We start from the raw sequence: 12,804 nt of genomic DNA, 5'->3' as shown, positions 1-12,804 counted from the left end.
TTTTTTTTTAACAATCAGTGTTGTTTGTTTTGTATGCCAAGTTAATACAAATATTCAAAAGCATGTTACCTGAATGTTCTCAATCGCAGTGCTATTGAATCCAGAAATTACACCATCATGAAGTAGACATACTGTGAGGATTCTATATCCTCACATTTTGTAATATTTACTACTTCTCAATATTTCCTAAGCCTGTTATTTAGTTGTCTGTATACTGGTTATCATTAGCCACGCGGCACCTGCTGGTTAAGCCGCAGCAGGCAGTGAAAAATTATCTTTTCCTGCTAACTGTGATTTTGTGAATTATTATTGTTGCCATGTCGTATGTGCAATGGGCATAATCTTTGAATCTTGCAGTTAGTCAACAGTGTTCTTGAGCTACAGACACATTTAAATGTGTGTTCCAGTGTAACAGGGTTAAAATTGCATTAATCTTGAGAATATGTGCAGTCTAATTATTCAAGCTGTGTTTACATTATATCCAAAGTTTGTCTTACGATCCTAAATATATGTTGTTCCATATCGGATTTTTCTTAATCGAAGTGTAGATGCAAGTAGTTTTTGAGGAAGGAACAACTGAAACTGTAAGTAATAGATTTTGTGTTCCATCATTAACTGGTATCAGTCACATAATTGAAACTTCCTGGCAGATTAAAACTGTGTGCCCGACCGAGACTCGAACTCGAACAGGTCCCGAGTTCGAGTCTCGGTCGGGCACACAGTTTTAATCTGCCAGGAAGTTTCATATCAGCGCACACTCCGCTGCAGAGTGAAAATCTCATTCTACTTACATAATTGATTAGACAGACAGGATGAGCAGCAGTCTGTGGCTGTTTACTGATGATGATGTGACAAGGTGTCATCATTGAATGGCAGTAGGAGGATACAAGGGGACTTGGACAGAATTTGTTGATGGTTGGTGAACGGCAGCTTGCTCTAAATGCATGTCAGTTCATATGGATAGAAAAACAATCCTGTAATGTTACAGTACAGCATTAGTAGTGTGCTGCTTGACACAGGCCTGTCAATTAAATATCTGGGCGTAACATTGCATACCAAAATGAAATTGAATGAACTCTTAAGGGCTGTAGGAGGGAAGACGGATGGTAGAATTCGGTTTGTTGTGAGAATTTTAGGAAAACAGAACACTTGTGTGCTGTGTTTCTGAGTTTTGCTAGAGTGTTTTGGATCCTTACCAGGTCGGATTAAAGAATGACCTCAAAGCAATTGAAAGGTGTGCTGCTAGATTTGTTACCTGTAAGCTCAGTCAACAGATGAGTATTATGAAGTTAAATAGGAATGGCTGGAGGAAAGACAACATTCTTTTCATGAAACACTGTTAAGAAATTTTAGAGAACTGGCATTTGAAGCTGTCCGCAGAATGTTTCTCCTGTTGCTAACATACATTTTGTGTAAGGACGCAAAAGTAGGAGAAATTAGAGCTAGTATGGAGGCATACTGACAGTTACTTCTCTCTTTCTCCATTTGTGCATGGAAAAGGGAAGTAAATGACTTGTAGTGGCACAAGGCAAAGAGTGACTTGTGGAATATGTATGTAAATGTATGTCATTTCATAATATGCTGTTGAAGGAATATGTGTGAATGTGCAATTGGAGACAGATGTGGAGAGGAGTAAAGTAACACTGCCATGATAATGCTACTGACACTGCTAAATTACTCCATATGCCTTTCTGTAATTGGCCACTCATATGTATTCCTTCAATAGCGTGTTATGAAATGAACTGTGAAGGAAGCAGCTGATAACAATTAATGACAAGATTTTGGATTTTCGTTTGTTTGATAACAATTAATGACAGAACATAAAATTTATTATTTATTGTTAAAATTGTTTCTTATTCAGAAACCACTTCAGACTATGCTTTGTTTAGGAAACATTCTGTATCTCACAACGAACATCTTGATACTGTAACTTCAGATACAGTGGAAACACAACGTGAATAATCAGAAGGAAAACATTCTTGAGATGGATGTAATTCTACCCTTATTATATGGCAACACACGCGTCTGTATCTCAAGAACACTGCTGACCAATTGAATGACTCAAATATTGTGCCCAGTACATACCCAACACAACAACAACAACAACCACCATTGTCAGCAGATGAAGGTAATTTTTTTTTTCTGGATAGAGCTTGACCAGCTTTCGCTGCTTAATTATGAATACTCAATATGCGGTGAAACTAAATGGTAAGCCTAGAAAGTGCTACGGCGAGGATAAAGGATCTTCACAATGCAAACTATCCTAAACTTACAGAACATTCGAACAAAGGTGTAGCGTATATACCATAGATGAAATGCAGAGTACTGATACATCTCTGTTGTCCAGCCAACAAAGGAAAATTAGGGGAAAAGATTTATGTTGTCACAAACTTTTGTGCAACATTAGGAAGAAGTGCCACAGACAACATACTAAAAGTACTTACTGTTGGAATGTGATTATAGGGGTTACTTTTTTACGTTTTTCGTGGGTAAATTGAAACTTGCCACCTCTAGTGAAAATGTTTCCCAGTACAAAATTAAACTGTATTAATTCCCTGTCAGGTGCAACCCAAAGAGGGACAAGTTAAATGTGTGGAATGTAGGAATAAACCACTTCAAAAAAATAAATTTGCTCACTGGAGATCAGACCTATAATGGCTTAAACCTCAACCCGTCTTTCTGCAGGAAGCTGCTAGGTCGGACACATGCATGTGCCTTTCTAGAGCTGGAAGGCAGGAATTAGTGTTCACAGAGGCTGTACTTGTAGTCAATGCAATTAATGGAGGGTTAAATTTCCTACAAAAAAGATCCTATTCATTTTTCCTCTGGACTAGGAGCTTCTGTGTTGTGTAGGATGGATAAATAGCAAATTATTAAAAATAGTATAAAATCATTGTTAAATGAAATAGGTTAAGAACAAATGTTAAATATGAGTACAACATCCAAGGGCAGCAGGACTGTATTGAGGTATAAATGGTTTTCAGGGGTAATGGGGGAGAGGGTCGAGGGAAGAAGCATGAGGGAAGGTAGGCTAGGTCATGCAATTCCCTCTTCCAAAGGTCTGCAAACAGAAAGAGCCAAGAGGAGTGTTCCCGTTCTCTCTGTCATATTACATCACGAGAAGCAACTACAAGGTGTTTTACAAAGTTCTACTGACCTATCCACAGTTGCCCTTATGAATCACTGGCAATACAGTGCCCGAGCATGACTAGTGGGTGTTTATTTTCCACATAGTTTCCTAACATTATGTAGAATACAAATATGAGTTACTAGTAATACTAACACAAAAAACATACATAGACAAATTCTGTGTAAATCTCTGCACATTGTTCTACACCGCTGTAGGAGAAATCGATTCTTAGTCATCCTGCAGTTGTGGTGTTCTTCCAGGAAAAGTGCATACCCTTGCCATGAGCGCTGCTCGCTTATCTATTTAGAGACTGACTATACGTCCCCAGTATCTCCTGTCCAGTTCTCTTATGTGAGCAGACAGAATAACTTCACCCTGCTCATGTTTGTATAGTGGGGTTATTTTTAGTTTGTCGTGTACTTATCGGCACTTATTAAGTGAACTATTATGTTACAAAGTTCAGCTGCCAATGCTGTCATTTGTCTACTACTTTGAAGTGCAACATGCTGTCAGTATGTATTCAATAATGAAGATTTCATTGTCTCCGCTACCAGTGGTTTGAATAATTCTCAGAGCATGAAGGGTATCAAGTGCATTACCTCAGCCTCGCCTCTCCCAACATCTGAAAAGGCCCAGAGGCTTAAATTGGCTCCCTCTCCAACAGAAATAGGTCACCAAGGTGTTATAGAACATCAGATATTTCAGCCTCAGTAAAGCAGTGCATACGCCAGATTGCCGTTAAACTTCAACATGATATCTTGGATGATGTGCTGTATATGTGTGGTACTGGCTCCATTCAGTGCAGCCTATTCTAATTATGCTAGTTATTCCTGAGTGAAAAAGATATATGCAGCCTCCCATAACACAATTAATGGTGAGAGAAGTGCATTAACTTCCTGGTCATTCATTAATTCACCATCAAATGGTTGCAACATTTGCATGACTTTACAGTGTGCAGTCAATGATAAACACCAGCACGGTGCCACATTTACCAATCCACTCCTTTCCAACCAACATGACATAGGTTGTTCACAGGAATGCACATTACATAAATCTTCACGTAATTGAAAATTAGTATGCATTCAATAAATTGAAATGAACTGCGCTATATAATTATGAGCTCAGTGAAGAACACAACTACTCCTAGATGACTTAAGAATCGATTTCTCCACTAGCAAATGTAGAACAGTGTGCAGAGATTTATGTAGGACCTGTCCGTATGTTTTTCTTGCCTTAGTGTTATTAGTAACTCATATCTGTATTTCATGTAGTGTCAAAGTACTTTGTGAAAAGGAAACATCCCCTGGACATGTCTGTGCACTGCTTTGCCAATGGTTCACTGGGTGAAGTGTGGAAAGGTTGATATAGTTTTGTCAAACACCCTGTAATTGCTTTTGGTAGTGAAGTTAGGCAGAGAGAGTGGGGACTCCACTTGTTAGCATTCCAGTTTGCAGAGCTGTGAAGGAGTGAAGTGCATGACTACAATCTCGAGATGACCTTCCCTCACACTCTGTCAACCAGCCCACCTCACCCCTCCCCACCCCTTTTTTCTTCACTTGTGAGTAGTAGTTCCCAGCAGTAGGATCGACTTTTTGCACATGTCTATGCAGTGATGAATATTAAGGTCCCAGGTATAACACCCTACATCAATTCACTCTGATGGATCCTTGTTTGCGAGAAGTTGATGAAAATAAATTTCATTTTTCATGACACTTAATAGCATTAAAAAATTATTGTCACATTGAGTGGTTTCATTGGGTAATGAGGTCATGGGTTCCGATGTGGTCAGATTTTTCAAATTTTTTTTATTATTCCTTTTATTTTTAAATTTTTATCAAAATGACTGATCATTACTTTTCTTCAATTAATTGCATTAAATGTAATTTATTTCTATTCCTTTGTTGCATCATTTTAATAACTGTACTTACTTTATTTGCTCTCACTTTTCTTCCTGTCGTCCTTTTTCACTTGAAATATTTTTGCATGTGATTTTAATTCATCTTATGTATTAATTTCAATTTAATTTCTTTCTTTTTATCATCATATTTTTTGATCCATGTTATTGCATTCATTATTTCTATTCCTTATTTTGATTGAGATTCATATTACTTATAATTCTTGACAAGAAAATTTTGCAAAAAAGATAAAACAAAAAAAATGCTAAAGTGTCAAATCATAGTGAATTTGGCAATTTTTAAGAGATACAGTGAAATTTCAAATTTTACCATTTGAAAAAGTCATAATTCTGAGGATGGCAGTTCACTAATAATCATAACTGATAATAATTGACAGCTACTGCAAATTAAAATTGCATTTTGTCTTCTACTCTCCTTAAGGCTGAGGTTCGTGTATAATTTTGAAGATAATGGTTAATTTCCCAAGTAATAAACTTTGATGTGACAACGAAAATACCATCAAATTTGGCCAATACCAACACCAAATTTGACAAAAAATCACTAATTTTAGAAAAAAATATTGAATTTTGTAAAAAGAAAAACGAGAAATTTGGCTCTTCAAATTTAATAAAAAGTAACACCAAATTTGGCAACAAATGACGACAAATTGGGAGAAAACCACCACTGAATTTTGCAAAAAATATTACAGCATTTGGCAAAAAAACACTAAGTTTTGCAAGAAAATCATGTCAAATTTGGAAGAAAGAAACCAAATTTCCAAAAAATAACGAACAATTTGGCAAAAAACACCAAATATGGTGAAAGAACAACACCGAATTTGGCAAGATAAAATACATTGAATTTGGAAAAAAAAGGTCAACGAATTTGGTAAAGAAACACCAAATTTGATGAAAAATTCAACCTATTTTGCAAAAATACCATTGAAAAAATAGCACCAAATTTGGCAAAAAATACACCGATTATGGACACAAAATAAAATGTTTTTTCCCATCTCTGCTTATAATCCCTTCTTTCATTTGAATTGTTATCTGTGTCATGTTGTCCATAGTGCAATAGGAATTCAACTATTAATGCTTTAAATGTTTGTATGATGAGTACCATAAAAATGCATATCTTTTAACAAAAAACAAAAAAAAATCTCGACACCTTTTTCACAGTCAGTATAAACAGATTGCTTTTTAACCGTTAGATTGGCATATTCAGATATTTGAGTATTATAATAGACAAATATAGTTAAATTCACATCATAAAAGTACCGAATGGAAAAAGAATGCTATAAAGAAAAAATGAGAATGAATTAAAATAATCATATGATGATTAAAATGTTGCCACAAAGGACTAGAAATAAAAAATTACAGTTAAACCAATTAATTGAATAAAAATAGTGATCAAAGTAATTTCAATTAAGATTTAGAAAATTTAAAAAATGTAAGTCACCCAATGCGACTCGAATGCACAATCCCCCCGCACATTAAGGCCTTACCTTACTCATTACACCACACAACCTATTTTTGTTTAATGGTATTGAGCACTTTTTTTGTCGGTTACTTGAAACGAGGGCCCACCAGGATGAATGGCTGCAGGGAGTGATTTTTGGGGTCACAATGTGCAATACTGTACAGATGGTTTCAAAAAGTTGATCCCACCACTTGGGAACTCTTGTTAGATGTGGTATACATAGTTAATATTTGTTCTTAACCCGTTTCATTTGACATCAATTTTATATTCTTAAAATATTATTTTTAATTATCTGCAGATTTTTTCATGCCCTGCAGTACAGAAACTACTAGTCCTAGAGGGGAAAAAAGAAAAAGTAAGCCTTTGCACCAATGAAGTCTTCTTATCATGATGTACTGCGGGGAGTCTGTTGAATTATAACTCACTCAAATGCACTAAAGATGGCTATTTACAGCTGATACCTGGGTATGCAACAGAAAAAAAAAGAAGATTGCAACAGATTGTTGTGCTTCTGTCATTTCTTATAATAATACGAAGTTGCTGTGCAAAACAGTACCATATGGAGTCAAAGCTGGTGAAAAATGAATATATTAAAATTATGGTGCATTAAGGAGTATCAGTGTCATTCAAAAGCTTTATGACACAAAACAGTGGACATAAAGCTGTGGGTTTTCAATGATGACCATTACATCAGGGAACCTATGACGTGTAAAGTGTAATCTATTTTCAGTGTAGCATTCTGACCCTGTGTGATAGTGATCATCCGCATGTGAATAATGTCTGGGATGTTTTAGGAAATGTATTCTGCATTTTCACTGGCCGATATCACAACAGTCTCTCCACTGTTTTTCATTCCTTTTTCCTTTCCTCTTTCCCCTTCTCCAGTCCTCCCTCCGCTTCGGCATTTGAGATTCTTCTTTTTCTTCTTCCTCCTTGTACATTCCTGAAGGCTGGCCCATGTGTCTGAAGTGTAACAGGTGACTGGGTAATGTGTAATTCCCAGCCCTGGGTCAACAGGTAGAGTTCACACATACCCCCTTGTACAGGCGAACCCCAGGGGTGGGTGAGTGCCTGAGCTGCTACCTTTCCAAATTGCCAATTGGTCCTTCTGTCAGGTGTGGCCTGATGGGTGAACAATCACATAAGACGGGTGTGCGTCCCGCTCTGAGGAGGCGGCCCCAGTTGGAAGAAGCTCACCATCGGAGAAGCTGGCAATCATGGGAGATGTTTTCTCTGTGAGCCAATCATCTTCACAGTCAACGTCTACTAAACAAATGCAGTGAGGCTAATGGTTCAAAGACCCTCCCAGCTGCACCACAGTTCCTCTTGGTTTCACGTACTGAAGATGGTCAGTACTTTGCTTGGTAAACGTGTTGATGCAGTTGTCGGCTGGTGAAATCCTGCTCTCGTATATGCAGTGGCACTTTGTCTTTGGAGACTGCTTCTGATTCTCAAGCACAAAAACTGCTTGCAGCTTCACTTCTCCACAGCTATCTTGTTCATGTTGAGGCTTATCGAATGTTGAATTCTTCACATGGTGCTATTTACACTAGGCTGCTCAATGGTCTGACTAAGACAGAAATCCAAACATAACTCTCTGTTCAGGGTGTCATTGCAGTTCATTGGGTGAAGAAAAAGGTAGATGCATCCTTAGTGCGCACACCTACTCCTTTTCCCACTTTTGACAGAGTTGTGTTTCTATCAAAGATCAAAGCAGGCTATGAAGTTTTCACAATCTGACCGTACATTCTAACTACAATGCGCTGCTACCAGTGTCATCATTAAAATCACAGAGGAATGCCCTGTCAATACCTGGCCAAATGTGTGACCTGTGGTAGGGATGCTCATGAGAGCTATTGTCCGCCTCCTCCTTCCCACTGTATCAATTGCAATGGAGACCATGCTGCCTCCTTGTGAAATTGTCTCGTGTATCTCGATGAGTGGGCCATCCAGGAGATCTGAGTGAAGGAGAAAGTGCCTTATCTGCTTGCTCGCAAGTTGTTGGCTAGTTGGAAATTCTGCGTTCTACCATCTGGCACTTAAAAGTACTGTTCCTGCTATATCTCACTCCATGAGGGACATGTCCGCAGCTTGTGGTCTAGTGACTAGCGTTGCTGCCTCTGGATCGCAGGGTCCCGGGTTCGATTCCCAGCTGGGTTGGGTATTTTCCTTGTCTGGAGACTGGGTGTTTGTGTTGTTCTCGTCATTCATCACCATCATCATTCGTGACTGTGAAAAAAAACTGGGACTTCGCATGGGCGCTCATGACCGCGCAGTTGTGAGCCCCACAAACCATTCGTCGTCGTCGTCGTCATCATCATCATCATCATCATCATAATCATCATCATCATCATCAGGAGGGACATGGCCATGCAGACGTGTGACCTTGAATTCTGCAATGCAGTTTTAAAATTGCCCAGTGTCATGGTAGCATCCCTGTCCCCTCCTCCAGCTGTGCAACAAGCCACCAAACTTTTGCCGCGCAGGGCAAAGTCACCTACAACACATTCGGCAGGCTGGAAAGGACAGAAGAAATACTCCCACAAAGACTTCTCACATTCCTCCAGCCAACAAATATCTGAGTCTTCCTCTACCAATCAGAAAGGCTCCAAGAAATCTAGTAAAGGCATATGGTCTTCTCCTTCACCGACTTGGGAGTCTCTTCGATGGTGTCACCACATTGATCCCTTTCCCAGCCGACCTCTCTGACACTGGTGTGCACCGCCAACCATTTTTGTGCCCTGGACTCTGCGAACTGACAGAAGTAGAATGCTGACGCCTCTGTAAATATCGTGGAGCAGGATCTTCCAGCCTCCTGCGCACTGTAGCACTGTGTCTTTGAAGACTGGAGCTTGGCAGCCATCAAGATGACACCCTTCATTTTTTTCCCTCCTCCCCTTTCCTCGTCATGTCTCTCCCTCAATGGGACAATTGCGGCCTTCATCCAGCAAAGAGGACTTACGGCTGCCCTTTGAATTGCAGCGTCCACTTTGAACTGTCTCATTTCTTCCCACTCCACTTTAACCCTGCCCACCATCCCCCTCCCGAGGACAACACTCCATATGGAGGAGTCACACTGCTCATCTGGGATGATGTTCAGTCAGCCCATCTCCCTGACTACCCAACTTCAAGCTGTCGCAGTCCATATTTTCCTTCCTCACGTCACCGTCTCCCTTTGTGCCGTTTAGATTCCTCTGTCATTTGGTGTCACTCGGGCAGACTTCCTCCAGCTTATTCGGCAACTCCCTCACCCCTTTCTGGTGCTCAGTGACTTTAATGCACACCATCCCCTTTGGGGCTCTCCCAGAACCTGTCAGAGAGGTCCCCTCTTGGCTGACCTTCTGAATCAACTTAACCTCATCTGCCTTAACATGGGAGCACCCAAGTATCTTTCAGACTCCTATTTGGATCTCTCCATCTGCAGTGCCGGCTTGCCCATCTTCTTGAGTAGACTGCGGACTCCTGCCCCACCTAGATGCACAACCAAGTGGCAGCTTTCTAAGGCCGACTGGAGGCTTTACTCCTCCCTGGCGACCTTCAGTGAATGTTTCCCAGTTGTGATGACTAGGTAGAATATCTTACAAATGTTAGCCTTACTGCTGCAGAATGTTCCATTCCTGGCACTTCCTCTGTACGGCATCATGTCCCGGTCCCTTGAAGACCTGAAGCATGCCGCGATGCAGTTCGCGCAGAGAGATGTGCTCTCTGCATTTTTAACAATCATCCTACAATGGCACATTGCATTTGTTGTAAACAGTTATGTGCATAGTGCTGTGCGTTCTTTGGAACAGCAAAAAAGCTAGCTGGATTTGTCGTATGGGCCAATCTCTGAAGGCTATCTGGGACCAAGGTCCATTCCCCAATTTCTGGTCTGACAGTAGTAGATAATGTCGTCTGGATCCTATTGCTATCTCCAACACCTTGGGCCACTATTCTACGGAGATTTCGAGCACCACCCACTGTCGCCCTGTCTTCCTCCATTGGAAACATGTGGAGGCAGTTCGGGCGATGCCCTTCACTTCTCAAAATCTTGAGTGCTACAATGCAGCCTTTACTGTGCGGGAGCTAGATCATGCTCTCACTTCATCCCGATCCTCCACCCCAGGGCCAGATGATGATCACATTCAGATGTTGCAGAACCTTTCCCTTGCAGGCAAGCACTTTCTCCTTCATACATACAGATGCATCTGGGCAGAGAGCATATTTCCAAGATGCTGGCGTGAAGCCACTGTCATACCCATATCTAGGCCTGGTAAGGACAAACACCTTCTTTCTAGTTATCACCCCATTTCTCTTATCAGCTTTGTTTGCAAGGTGGCAGAATGTATGATTCGTAGCCAGATGGTATGGTGATTAGAGTCCGCAATTTACTAACCACTGCACAGTGTGGGTTTTGATCATGCCATTTTGCAGTTGACCATCTTGTCACGCCATGACATAAATGGTTTTCCTTGGAAATACCATACTGTGGCCATTTTTTCAATTTGGAGAAAGCTTATGACACCTGCTCAAGGACTGGTATCCTCCGTACACTCTACACGTGGGGCTTCCATGGCCGCATGCCCTGTTTCGTTACAGAATTTTCAAAAGACCAAGTTTTCAATGTAAGTGTGCGCTCTGCCTTGTGGGACATTTTTATCTGGGAAAACAATGTGCCTCGGTGTTCCGTCCTGAGCGTCATCCTCTTTGTTGTCACCATTAACTCTATTATGGCCTGTCTCCCGCCAGGCATTTCCGGCTCCCTTTACGTTGATGATTTTGTGATCTAGTGCAGTTCACCATGGACTTGTTGGAGCCCTGACAATGACTTATACTTTTCCCCTGACAAAACCGTTTGTATGAATTTCTGGTGGCGCTGTTGGTTTCTTCCACAGTGTTTACATATTGGGCTTGTTGCTCTTCTAGTTCACTGAAATTCCTGAGGCTCATGTTCAATAGGAAACTTTCTCGGTCGTACCATGTGTCTTACCTTGCCACCTGCTGTACCTCAATGTCATATGTGGCCTCAGCGATACTTCTTGGGGAGTGAATCGGACCACCCTTCTCCATTTGTACTGGTCCCTTGTCTGTTCGAAACTAGACTATTTGTGTTTCATTTATTCATCTACACATCTGTCCCTCTTACATTGTCTCAATACTATCCACCATTGTGGCGTCCGTTTGGCCAGTGGCACCTTTTACACTAGCCCAACTGAGAGTCTTTATGCAGAAGCTGCCGAACTACCGCTATCATACTGCCATGACTGTTTCTTCAGCATGTACACATGCCGATTGTCTGCCATACCTGGCCACCCATCCTGTGCCTCATCCTTCAATGACTCCTTTTATTGCCAGTATGGGGCACATTCCTCTTCTCTGTTGCCTTCTGGAGTTCGCATTCAGCTCTTGTTCTGGCAGCTTAACTTCACGCTACATGCCTCTTTCTCGATGTCTCTTGGACTGACCGTGGTGTCAAGTGTGCCTTTGTCATTGGCACCAACAATTTTTGGTATCGACTTCTGAAACACTGCTCAATATCTGCATCAGAGCTCTTCGCCCTGTATCAGGCCATGCAGTACATCAGGCGACACAGGCTTTTCAATGGCATCATCTGCTCCGACTCTCTGTGCCCTTCAAGAATATCAGTGTGCTGTACACCGTCCATTCTCAGTGCAATGGCTCCAGGAAAGCTGTTACTTGCTCACTCATGATGGAGCCACTGTGAAGTTCATGTGGGTTCCTGGTAATGTCAGTCTGAAGGAAAACGAAGCCACTTACAGCGCTGCCAAGGCCACAGTCCTCGTATCTTGACCCACCAGTTTGTCCGTTCCCTTCTAATGATCTCTGTGTTGCTGTCTGTCAGCAGGTGGTGTCACTTTGGCATCAGCACTGGTCCTCCCTTTAAGGGAACAAGCTCCGGTGAATTAAGCCTCTCCCAGCGGCTTGGATGACCGTCTCTTGGCCCTCTTGCTGTGAGGAGATCTTTTTAGCTAGGGTGCATATTGGACACTGTCTTTTTAGCCATCGCCACTTGATCAGGGGTGCACCCCTGCCATGTTGTGCTCATTGCCCTCAGTCTTTGACATTTTGGCATTTACATTCTATTTATGTTTGCTGTCAGAGTTATCGGCCATCTTAGCGAACGATGCGCAGGCTGGTGACTACATTTTGCTTTTTATCTGTTGTAGCAATATGTCGAAGGACATTTAATCTTTAATTCAGGACCTCCATTTCTCTATGGCGTATTTTTTGGACCTTTCTCCAAGTCCCTGTTTTTAGTCTCTCCTTCTGTTGATTGGGCTCAATGTGTAGTCGTTTTTA

At 41.2% G+C, this 12,804-nt stretch overlaps 1 protein-coding gene across 1 annotated transcript in view; it reads left to right on the top strand.

Moving 5' to 3' along the window:
* LOC124608153 (golgin subfamily A member 1) overlaps positions 1–12,804 on the top strand; it is a 130,862-nt gene that overhangs the window by 2,915 nt on the left and 115,143 nt on the right. The gene's annotated exons all lie outside the window — the stretch shown is intronic.

This window comes from Schistocerca americana, chromosome 1, assembly GCF_021461395.2.
Source record: "Schistocerca americana isolate TAMUIC-IGC-003095 chromosome 1, iqSchAmer2.1, whole genome shotgun sequence".
Taxonomy (NCBI): domain Eukaryota; kingdom Metazoa; phylum Arthropoda; class Insecta; order Orthoptera; family Acrididae; genus Schistocerca; species Schistocerca americana.
This window is presented reverse-complemented; position numbering and strand designations above follow the sequence as displayed.